Source organism: Mustela putorius, unplaced genomic scaffold (assembly GCF_011764305.1).
Source record: "Mustela putorius furo isolate JIRA1106 unplaced genomic scaffold, ASM1176430v1.1 tig00003923_pilon_pilon_pilon, whole genome shotgun sequence".
Classification (NCBI taxonomy): Eukaryota; Metazoa; Chordata; class Mammalia; order Carnivora; family Mustelidae; genus Mustela; species Mustela putorius.
In genome coordinates, this window is record NW_025422068.1 from 117,143 (window position 1) to 129,495 (window position 12,353).

Genomic DNA, 12,353 nt, shown 5'->3' on the forward strand with positions numbered 1-12,353 from the left:
CAAATAAATGGAACAAATAATTCTAAAATTGATATGGAATCAGAAAAGACCTCGAATAGCCAAAGGGATATTGAAAAGGAAAGCCAACGTTGGTGGCATCACAATTCCGGACTTCAAGCTCTATTACAAAGCTGTCATCATCAAGACAGCATGGTACTGGCACAAAAACAGACACATAGATCAATGGAACAGAATAGAGAGCCCAGAAATAGACCCTCAACTCTACGGTCAACTAATCTTCGACAAAGCAGGAAAGAATGTCCAATGGAAAAAAGACAGCCTCTTCAATAAATGGTGTTGGGAAAATTGGACAGCCACATGCAGAAAAATGAAATTGGACCATTTCCTTACACCACACACAAAAATAGAGTCAAAATGGATGAAGGACCTCAATGTGACAAAGGAATCCATCAAAATACTTGAGGAGAACACAGGTAGCATCCTCTTGGACCTCAACCGCAGCAACATCTTCCTAGGAACATCGCCAAAGGCAAGGGAAGCAAGGGCAAAAATGAACTATTGGGATTTCATCAAGATCAAAAGCTTTTGAACAGCAAAGGAAACAGTTAACAAAATCAAAAGACAACTGACAGAATGGGAGAAGATATTTGCAAACGACATATCAGATAAAGGACTAGTGTCCAGAATCTATAAAGAACTTAGCAAACTCAACACCCAAAGAACAAATAATCCAATCAAGAAATGGGCAGAGGACATGAACAGACATTTCTGCAAAGAAGACATCCAGATGGCCAACAGACACATGAAAAAGTGCTCCATATCATTCGGCATCAGGGAAATACAAATCAAAACCACAATGAGATATCACCTCACACCAGTTAGAATGGCTAAAATCAACAAGTCAAGAAATGACAGATGCTGGCGAGGATGTGGAGAAAGGGGAACCCTCCTATACTGTTGGTGGGAATGCAAGCTGGTGCAGCCACTCTGGAAAAAAGCATGGAGGTTCCTCAAAATGCTGAAAATAGAACTGCCCTACGACCCAGCAATTGCACTACTGGGTATTTACCCTAAAGATACAAACGTAGTGATCCAAAGGGGCATGTGCACCCGAATGTTTATAGCAGCAATGTCCACAATAGCCAAACTATGGAAAGAACCTAGATGTCCATCAACAGATGAATGGATCAAGAAGATGTGGTATATATACACAATGGAATACTATGCAGCCATCAAAAGAAATGAAATCTTGCCATTTGCGACAACATGGATGGAACTAGGGCATATTATGCTTAGTGAAATAAGTCAAGCAGAGAAAGACAACTAACATATGATCTCCCTGATATGAGGAAGTGGTGATGCAACATGGGGGCTTAAGTGGGTAGGAGAAGAATCAATGAAACAAGATGGGATTGGGAGGGAGACCAACCATGAGTGACTCTTAGTCTCACAAAACAAACTGAGGGTTGCTGGGGGGAGGGGGATTGGGAGAAGGCGGGGTGGGGTTATGGACATTGGGGAGGGTATGTGCTTTGGTGAGTACTGTGAAGTGTGTAATCCTGGCGATTCACAGACCTGTACCCCTGGGGATAAAAATACATGTTTATAAAAAATAAAAAATTTAAAAAAAAAAAGGACCTAGCCAACAGGATCCAACAACAACAAAATAAGTATAAATATCCAGACATAAAATTAGTAATATCTGGGGATCTCATATTTACCATGTTGACTCTGGTTAATGATACTATATTTTATACTTGATTGTAGATAAGGGTATAGATCTTGAATGTTCTCACCCCACCAAAACATTTTATTCATGGGAGGTGATGGATGTATTAAGTTTTTGAGGTAATCACATAACGACGCATATGTATCTCAAATCATCAGATTGTATGCCTTAAATTTACAAATTTTATAGGTCAGTTATGTCTCAACAAAGCTGGAAAAAGTGAAATGAAGTTTATATTGTCTCTATTGGATCCTCTTTCCTTTGTGTGAACTTACTGTATACAACTAAATGCCAATTTGCAAAGACATAATGAATACTTTGGTTGATCATAAGACACCACTATGGCAGATTGTATTGATCACACATGGGAGAAGAATTAGTTACTATATCACAGATTGAAATACTTAAATACATATCATTGTCCAAAAGAAACTGAAGGTATAATGGAAACAGAAAACTTTTCAGGAGGAGAACCTGATTAATATTACTTGACTGATTTACTTGGAAAATAATGTTATTATTTTTTCTCATCAAATATTAAGAAATCACTTGATTATGGTTTAATGAGTTGTTCTTTAGAAACCTGGACACATGAGGGGCACCTGTGTGGCTCAGTCAGTTGGGTGGCTGCCTTCAGCTGGGGTCATGAACCTGGGGTCCTGCATGGAGCCCTGCATTAGACTTCCTGCTCAGCAGAGAGCCTGCTTCTCCCTCTCCATCTGCCTGCCTCTCTGCCTAATTATGCTCTCTATCTCCCTGTCAAATAAATAAAAACTTTTTTAAAAAGAGAAAGAAAAAGAAACTGGACACACGATATTCTTCCTTGAGTCTTTGACATTGGCTAAGGTTCTTACACACACAGATTTATCGTCTGTGTGGTTCTCAGGTTTAAGTATGAATCACTATGGAATGGGCTTCAGAATGTGACTGGTCATGCTGCATACTAACTCAGAGCTTTTCATAGGGAAGACAGAGTTAATTTCAACAATTTTTACTAGTTTATGTCATTGCATGGATTACTTTAAGAGTCCAGTGTATTGTCTTTCTAAAAGATCAAATACTCCACCTAAATCCAAACCAAATTAATGGCCTGTTTTTAAATATTACATACCATGCTATGTATAAATACAACTTCATGTCAAAAGTGATTAACCTGAATTTTAAAATTCATACTTAAGGCCAGAAATAAAGCACTGGTATAAAGTAGAATGTACTTTCAGATAGCTCATTTCTCTACAGGCATCTCATTTTGTTGGCTATAATTATTCTATATTCATTGAAAGCCATTGTTGTTTCTTTCCATACTTCTAAGGTGAGACCACAAATTAGTCCTAGATATTTAGGATCAGATACTGTAAAAGCACATGCACATAAACACAATTCATGCAAAATTGCTAGCCTCCGAATATTTTGTCTATTTCCTTCTCAGTCATGGTTATAGAACTCTGGCTTCTAAACTCACTATTGGACAGAGATTTTCCTTGGTTACGTAGAATGTGTTTGTATATTGCCTATACTTACTACATATATTTGCTACATATTGAAACACCAATATTGGCTGTTACATTATAAAAGGAATCTGAAGAGACATTCGAAAGCATAATTACGCTTGACTTTGACCAGCACGAAGGTTGGCATACCAATCCCCTGCATAGTTGAAAATCTGTGTATAATTTTGACTCCCCAAAATTTAACTACTGATAACCAGAAATCTTGCCAATAACATAAACAGTCAATTAATATATATTTTGTACAAGTATCATATAATGTATTCTCATAAGAGTAAGCTAGAGAAAAGAAAATGCTACAAAGAGATCATACATTGATTCTTAATGTATCATTACAGAAGAGATAATACATTGATAGTACTCTACCATATTTATTATACATTGATAGTACTCTACCGTATTTATTAGAAAATAATCCATGTAAAATTGGACCCATTCATGTAAACTCATGCTATTCAAGGGCCAAATGACTATGGATTACAAATATATGTGACTATGGACTGTAGTAATATATGTGACTATGGAAAACAAACATTCTTCAAATAGCTATTTCCTAAGATGCAAAGGGCATGGGCATAAATCATGCTTTTGGGAATTTTTTTCCACGAGGATGAGAGAAGAAATTATTCAGGTGTTTTGTTTTCTATTTCCTTAAATGCAGATTTTTTTAGAGTTTAAAGGTGTGCTTCTATAAACAAGATGTCTCCAAACTGGTAATCTCTTCTAAATCTCTTATGAGTCTTCAGACAAATAGATTTTTGTCCTTTTCTTCAAGATTTTGATTTTCTATGTCTAGTCTAGGATATAGAAGTTCATATTTTTAATAAGCTTTCATTATTTCTGATTCACAGTCACATTTGGAAACATTACTTTAGATTCCCTCTTTAACTCCCTGTAATACAAAAGTTTAAAGTGAGCTCTCAGAAAGTGCTAGATTACAGTCAGTCTGTGGTCAGATTATTTTATACCTGCTGTCTATGACAGTATTCTCTATTGTTTATTTAAGATAGATCCTTATGCCAGATGTAACAGAGAGAAACTTTTCAATTTGTTGTGACACTTTGGGAGTCTGCCTTGAATTCATGCCCATACAGGATCATTAAATGTCCATATGGAGGCAGAACACAGGAGTGGCTATTTCTGATAAAATCTGTCATTTTTTTCCCTTCAGAGAGAGGCTTTAGATACTCTTGGTTTCACATGTATTTATTGAAACTTTAGAGTAAAGCATTAAAAAGGATGCAGAATCTTCCCTTGATCAGCAAAGTTTTAAGACTGGGTAGCAGCAATCTGTTGCCTGAGTTATAAATGAATCGCAGTATGTCCATTCTAGAAAATAAATATTAGAGGATAATTACCTTCCAGTTCCCACCCCACCCCTGATATCAGAGATTTGGCTTGTTCAGTAATAATACAGAGTGTAGGATGATAAAAAAGTAACTGAAATCAAATAATTATATAATAATGAAATCAATAATATTAACTAATAATAAGTTATTACTGTTATGCTACAATTGACACTAAGTTACCTTGAGAATTGACCGCATGAACAAAAATGAGATATTTTAGTGATTATATACTAGTTTATGATATTTAAACATGAGAAATGGATGGACTGCTGTAAAATGTTTATGATGTGCTAGTTTTCTCAGTGATAGAATATGTATCCATCAGAAATAGAGTCATTGGACCTACCACATGCTTGCTTCTTCTGTAAGATATTTTGAGAAATATTCTTTCTGAGGAACCTATTTTAAGGTAATATAACCAACAGTTGTTGCAGGCAAAGCTGGCCTAAAGTTTTAAGGTATCTAGCAAATAAAGAGAGCTGTGCTATAGAAGTCATCCATATACATAGTTACCATAATCAACCAAAGTATCCATTATGTCTTTGTAATGTGGCATTTAGTTGTTTAAAATAAGTTCAACACGAAGGAAACATATACACAGTTTTTTAAATGAGATTTGACCACACTTTGAAGTCATCTTGTTTCATATTAAATGTTAATCAAGGTGAAAGAATTGGCAAATTCAAGGCCAGGATATTACCTAGTCTTTCTGGGTTATTGTTTGAGATGTTTATTAAGATATTTCCAAGTAGATAGAGCTAAAGAATCCTAGTAACTATCTTAGTAGATAAAGTTAAAGAATCCAAGGAAGATCTACAATATGCGAAATGTTTATAATGGTAAATGTTTAACTACTGGGGGGCTTCTAATTGGAAAAATAGCTGTGATGTGTAGCATTTGCCAGTTTGAGTGGTCTAAATATACCAGCAGTGGCTGATGTTAATTTAACGAGATTATGGCTGCTGAACTTGAAGTTAGAAAGAGATACCGGATTGGCTCCCCAGCAGGCGTGAGCTGGACATCCTGTCATTTAAGCTGCCCAGATTCAACAGAAAGCAATTCTTTTACATACATCATCCTCTAGGGAACATTTTTGTTTGTTTAACACTTATGTAAACAGGGACTCTAAAATGATCCTCAATTATCCTCACATCATAGTGTTTACTCCCTTGTATAAGCCTCTCCCCTCTGATTGTGGCCAAAAACTGTGATTCGCTTTTAACCAATAGGATATTCCACAAGTGTGCCACGTCCACGATCATGTTGTGTAAGATTATAATGCCCATTTGCAGATTTCTCTCTTACTGGATTAGGCAAAGCCAACAGCAGTGTTAAGAAGCCCACCAGGCAAAGAACTGAGACAAACCTGTGTCCTTAGCCCCACGGGCCACAGAGAAGCAGATTCTGCCAAGAACCATGTGAGGGGCGCCTGGGTGGCTCAGTGGGTTAAGCCGCTGCCTTCGGCTCAGGTCATGATCTCAGGGTCCTGGGATCGAGGCCCGCATAGGGCTCTCTGCTCAGCGGGGAGCCTGCTTCCTCCTCTCTCTCTGCCTGCCTCTCTGCCTGCTTGTGATCTCTTTCTGTCAAATAAATAAATAAAATCTTTAAAAAAAAAAAAAAGAACCATGTGAGATTTGAAGCAGATCCTTCCCCAGGCAAACCTTGACATGAGATGGCAAACCAAAAGGACACCTCGATGGTCACCTTGATGAGAACCTAACTGAGCTCTGCCTAGAATTCTGATCCATAAAACTATAAGATAATAAATGTATAATAAATATAAATTTAGATAATAATATACAATAAGATAATAAATGTATATTTTAACATTATTATTATATTATTTTAATTTTAATCCACTATATTTGTAGTAATATCACACAAAAGTAATACAGCTCACATGGTGGTTACGCTGTGCCAGGCCCTATTCCAAGAGCCCTAAGAAATGTTGATTCATTTAATCTCCATGACAACCCTTAATTAACATCATTTTATAATTAAGAAAATGGGAGCTCACAGTCACTGAACAACTTGTCCAATTTCACTGCGCAAATAAGGAGACAAGGTAGGATTTAGATCTAAGTCCTTGGGCTTTTGGATTCATGTCTTTAGTCTCTAAAATGCCTGTCCTGCCATGTCCCTGTGACAATCTACATGAACCCATAGCTCTATCTAATGTCTCCAATGAGGATATATCACAATAGGCTTCTGCAAAAGTGTAATACCTTGCTTGGTAATGGAACGGAACATCTGAAGGTTTTATGTCACTTCATTTGAATTCCACTGAAGTGTTTTCTCACAAACACTTGCCAGGACTTTTTATGCCAAGAGACAGGTGCCCTTGGTAAGTTACACAAGGAAGAGTCTGGTTGTAGCCTGTCTACAATCTGTGTGCAGTTAAAGAAACTTTGCCAGAAGAGCGAGCAGGCATGGCGTCTGTTTCAGCCAATGTTGTGTAATCATTGCACAATCTTTGCTCTCATAGCCCATCATTTCAATCTCCCAGATAGACTAACCAAACCTGACATTTACCTAATGCTAAAATAGATTGAAGGGAAACTCATAACGTGGTCCAAAATATTCCTTTCATCAATAGAGTTAAGCATGTGATGATCAGTTATAAAATAAATGCCAGTGTTGCCGTACCATTTTCTTATACTGTAATATTGGGTATTAGTTGCGAGTAACTGTGTATTGATACTTAACAGTGCCCAATTCTGGATGACAGATGGGAGACTACATATAATGCAAAAATCCTAGTTGATTTTTTTTTCATTTTTACTTCTTTTTTTTAAGATCTCATTTACTTATTTGACACAGAGAGAGAGCACGAGTGGGGTGGGGGCGGCAGAGGGAGAGGGAGAAACAGGCTCCACACTGAGTAGGGAGCCCATTGCTGAGCTTGATCCTAAGACCCTGAGATCATGCCCTGAGCTGGAGGCAGATGCTTAACCGACTGAGCCTCCTAGGCACCCCTCTAGTTGACTCTTCAAATCACATCAGATGCTCATGTCTACAAAGTAAGTGTCGATCCTGTCATTACTCTACCATTCAAGTTGTCCATATTTTTAAAATCATTTAACAAATGCTTACCATAATTAAATCAGGGAAGTGTGATGGATTTGTTTACAGCGACCCCATAACACGCCCTAAAGGTCCATTCTTCACTTACTACTCAGAGTACTTTAGCCATCGAACAATTTTATAAGCCTTGAGTGAATTTTACTATTACAAAGTTTTCTGCACCTCTCATGAGTGTTACCTTGATCCTGGCAATGCTGTACTACCTTACTTGTCATCCTCTACCCCTTTACTTCTCAAATCCATGTCTATTAAGACAGTTTTAAATTGTATAATGTTTATTTGTGTCTTCCACCAGATTTTGAGTTCCAGTGTCATAATTTTTTTTTTTTTAATTCTCAGGACATAATTTAGCAGATTGTCAGTGAAGTATTTGTTCATTGTATGAGTGAAGAAATACAGTAGTGGTCCATATCCTCACAGAAAATATATACTCGTGTGTGTAAAATGTTCAGGCTCTTGATCAGTTTAAAAGTATCAAATACGACACAAGTGAAATGCAGTTGCCCTTGCACTTGCCACAAGAGGATGGTACCATTTACCTGGGGTGTTAAAATTGAGGCAGAGAAATGGAATCATCAAGTTTTTTTCAACTTTAGGATTCATGAAACATATTTATGTACTTCTAGCTCTTCTAACTCAATGATAAAAACATGAAAAATTGGAAAAATGGTACAGCCCTCATGGTGTATCAGAAATGGTTTTATTTTGTGTGAGTTTATGTCTACCTGAGGGATTTCCCTTTTCTTCCTTTTTTACTTTCTGGAAATCTTTTTAGGAGGCGCTAGGAAGAAGAGAGAAAGAAGGAACAGAAAGATGGTACTATGTAATCTATTTATGCAAATAAATCTAGTTTCCATAACACTGGATTTTCTATCCATCTAAGGACATATGTTACTAATTAACTCAAGGGATATAAGCAAATTGTATTTAGTTCAAAACTTTTCTACACACAATCTGTTCTGTCAGCCATTATTAACTAAGATTACCATCTCATTTATAGAAAAAATATCAAAGCTCCAATTGCATTAATTCTTTTGGTTTTGATGAACCTATTTTCACGGCCATGAAAAGAAACAAATTCCAAGACATTTTCACAAACAATACACATTCCTTTACATTCAAAAGTCTTGAGAGGACCTTCCAGCTGATGACTTTATCCCCCTCCTTCAATTAAATGCACATTCTACTGAGAGAGTTACCAATGCAAACTGTTCGATCTTATTGTTGATTCAAAATACTTTCCTTCTTTTCTCAAACCCAAATGCCAATTGAGAGATGGAGCTGTGGTATTGCAGGAGTGATGGGTATTATGGTCTTTCTTTTTGCATCTGTCCCTTGGTGATGGAATGGAGATGGTATGAATAAGAAGCAGGTATACTCTCCTCTAACTTGACTGACTTTAATTTACCCAGTTTGCTGAGCACTTCCAGGTTGTTGTCACTTCTTCTTTAATATTAACTGGAGGTTGGCTTCCTGTAGCAGTCATTACATTTTTTGTTCCCTTGATATTATTTGTTTGTTCTGGAAGCTTCCTTGCTGTCAGAGATCTGACTAACTTTTCTTTAAGTCTCTTCCGATCACCTTACTGTCTTCTATCCTTTGGTGTTGTGATCCTTTGCATAAATTGAATTTGGCTCTGCAACAAACCTCCCTAAAACTTAGTGACATTATTGCTATTGTTGTTCAGGGTTATTGCTTTGTGATTCTTCTCTTATGGACCAATTTATCTAATCTCTGCTTGACTAGTTCTTGTGTCTGTAGGCACCTGGCCAATGGGACAATCTAGGACAACACTGCTTATGAGTTTGAAGGTTGATTAGTGAAGAACTAAAGATCTTATCCCTGTGGTGTTTTTTTGTTTGTTTTGTTTTGTTTTGCTTTTTTCATTTTCCAGAAAATCATATGAGGCCTGTTGACACGCTCATCTAAATTTTTCATGTGCCATAGAGAGAGCAAGACCCTATGTACAAGAATTTTTCTAGACAAATGCTTTTTGGAGAACAGTCTACTTCAACCTCTCATGCTTCTTTTCACATAACTAGGCTCAGGAGAGGCATATCAGGCCCCTCGAAGGATAGATAATACTCTATTTCTTAAAACTTGGTATTTGTATGTTCACTTTTCCCCTTTAAAATATTTAAATTTGTTGTATATTTGTTATATGGTATATTTTAATATGCACATTTTAAAGAATTTGGTAACAGAAGAAATTAGGAGACTATAAATTAAATAGGACCACTAGTTTGGCGTCTAGCATTTGTTAACTTTAACAGTGTAAGAATTAATCAGTTACTCATTGGAAAATAATTAAAGACAAAATAAGAGTGAGAAAAATAGAACAAAGAGTGAGAAAAAAGGGAACAAAGAAGAAAGTTGGGCTCCCCTTAGAGATAAAGTGCCTGACTAAAAATAAAACCAGGAATATTTAATTTTCTAAACTCCTATTTTGTGTCTGACTACAATAAATTTAAACTGGAAATACACAAAAGAAAGATCTCTGGGAAATTTTTCCAAATTTAAAATTAAATGATACACTTATGCACATGGGTCCATAAGTAAACCACAAGTGACGTTAGTAAATATTTTGAATAGAATCCATACCCCATCCTTATAAATACTAATTCTTTGCACACTTGCAAATAATGTTCCATTCAAGACTTAAATTTTCACTCTGTATTATTCTTACTTTTAATATAGTTCTCTTTCTCAGGCCTCTCCTTCATGAGCGGTGCCTTTGCTTCTTGATTAAACCATTTCCTTTTATCCTGAAATTTAGCTGACATTTTAAACCCAAAGAATTTCTGATATTACTCCTAAACCTCCTTCTTCAATAGTATTCTCCATCTCAACTGATAAGAATGCTATCCTTTTAGTTGGCCAACCCCGGACCATGGATTTATCCTTGGCAACTTCCTCCTCTGACAGTTCACACTCAGTCTATCAGGAAATCCAGTCAACCCTATCTTCAAAACATTTCCACAGTCTGACAGCTGTTATCTCCACTGTCATAACCTTGGTCTTGATATCACACCAGATTAATGCTATACCCTCTCAACTTTTCTCCTGCTTCTCATCCCATTTATATCAGTGCCTTCTCAGCATAGCAGATAGGGTGATAATTTAAATGTAAGTCCTGTCACGTCACTGCTTTATTTTTGTTTAAACTGTCACTTGTTTTCACTTTGAAAGATTTTTAACTATTGATTAAATTCTTTAAAATGTTATAGGTAAATTCATTTTTAAGACTTTTATTCTTGGCATAAAAACAGGCACATGGATCAAATGGACAGAATAGGGAGCCCAGAAATGAAACCAAACATATATGGTCAATTACTTTATGACAGAGTAGCCAAGAATACACAATGGGAAAAGGAGAGTCTGTTCAATATGCATGTGAAGAAAATTGGATAGCCAGATTAAAAAAAAGAAGAAGAAGAAGAAGAAGAAGAAACTGGATCACTAAGAAGAAGAAGAAGAAGAAGAAGAAGAAGAAGAAGAAGAAGAAGAAGAAGAAGAAGAAACTGGATCACTATTTACAGCATACACAAAATGACCTTGAGAAAACTATAAAGCTAGAGGAAAATTTGGGCAGTACGCACCTTCTTTGGATTTGATAACATAAGCAAAGGTAACAAAAGCAAAAATAAAGTGTATTAAACTTCTGCACAGGAAAAAAAAGTACAATTTTTAAAAATGAGAAATAACCTATGGAATGGGGGAAAACATTTGAAAAACATGTATTCGAGGGGCACCTGGGTGGCTCAGTGGATTAAGCCTCTGCCTTCGACTCGGGTCATGGTCTCAGGGTCCTGGGTGCGAGTCCCACATCAGGCTCTCTGCTTGGCAGAGAGCCTGCTTCTCCCTCTTTGCCTGCTTCAATGCCTACTTGTGATCTCTCTCCCTGTCAAATAAATAAATAAAATCCTAAAAACAAACAAACAAAAAAAGAAAAACATGTATTCGAGAAGGGGTTAATATCCAAAATATTTAAGGAACTCATACAACTCAATTGAAAAAAAAAAATAGCCCAGTTAAGAATGGACAAGGGCATAAAAAGCAATTTTTTCAGAAGGCATACAGTTGGTCAGTGTAAATGTGAAAAGGTGCCCAAGATCACTTATCATTAGGGAAACACAAATCCAAACCACAGTGAGATACTGATTCATATTTATTAGGATGTCTGTTATTTAAAAAGTGGAGAAAACAAATGTTGATGAAGATATGTACTTTTGATAGGAATAAAAATTGGTGTAGCCCCTATGGCAAACAGTATGAAGGCTTCTTAAGAAATTAAAAATAGAGGGACTCTTGGGTGGCTCAGGTTTAAGCATCTGCCTTTGGCTCAAGTCATAACCTCAGAGTCCTGGGATCAAACCCTGAATGGAGCTCCCTGCTCTGCAGGGAGTCTCTTTCTCTCTCGCCCCCTTCCCCCTGTTCATGCTCTCTCTGTCTCTCTCTTAAATAAATAAATAAAATCTTAAAAAAAAAAGAAATTAAAAATAGAACTTCATATGACCTAGAAATCCCATTTCCTGGTATATATCCAAATGGAACAAAATTATCTTGAAGAGATACCCGTGTTCCCATGTTTATTACAGCATTATTCCCAATAGCCAAGGGAGAGAAACCAATTAAGTGTCCAGTGTCCACTGACAGATGAATGGATTAAGAAAATGTGGGCTACATATTTGTATTTATATATTTAAAATGTATATTGAAGGG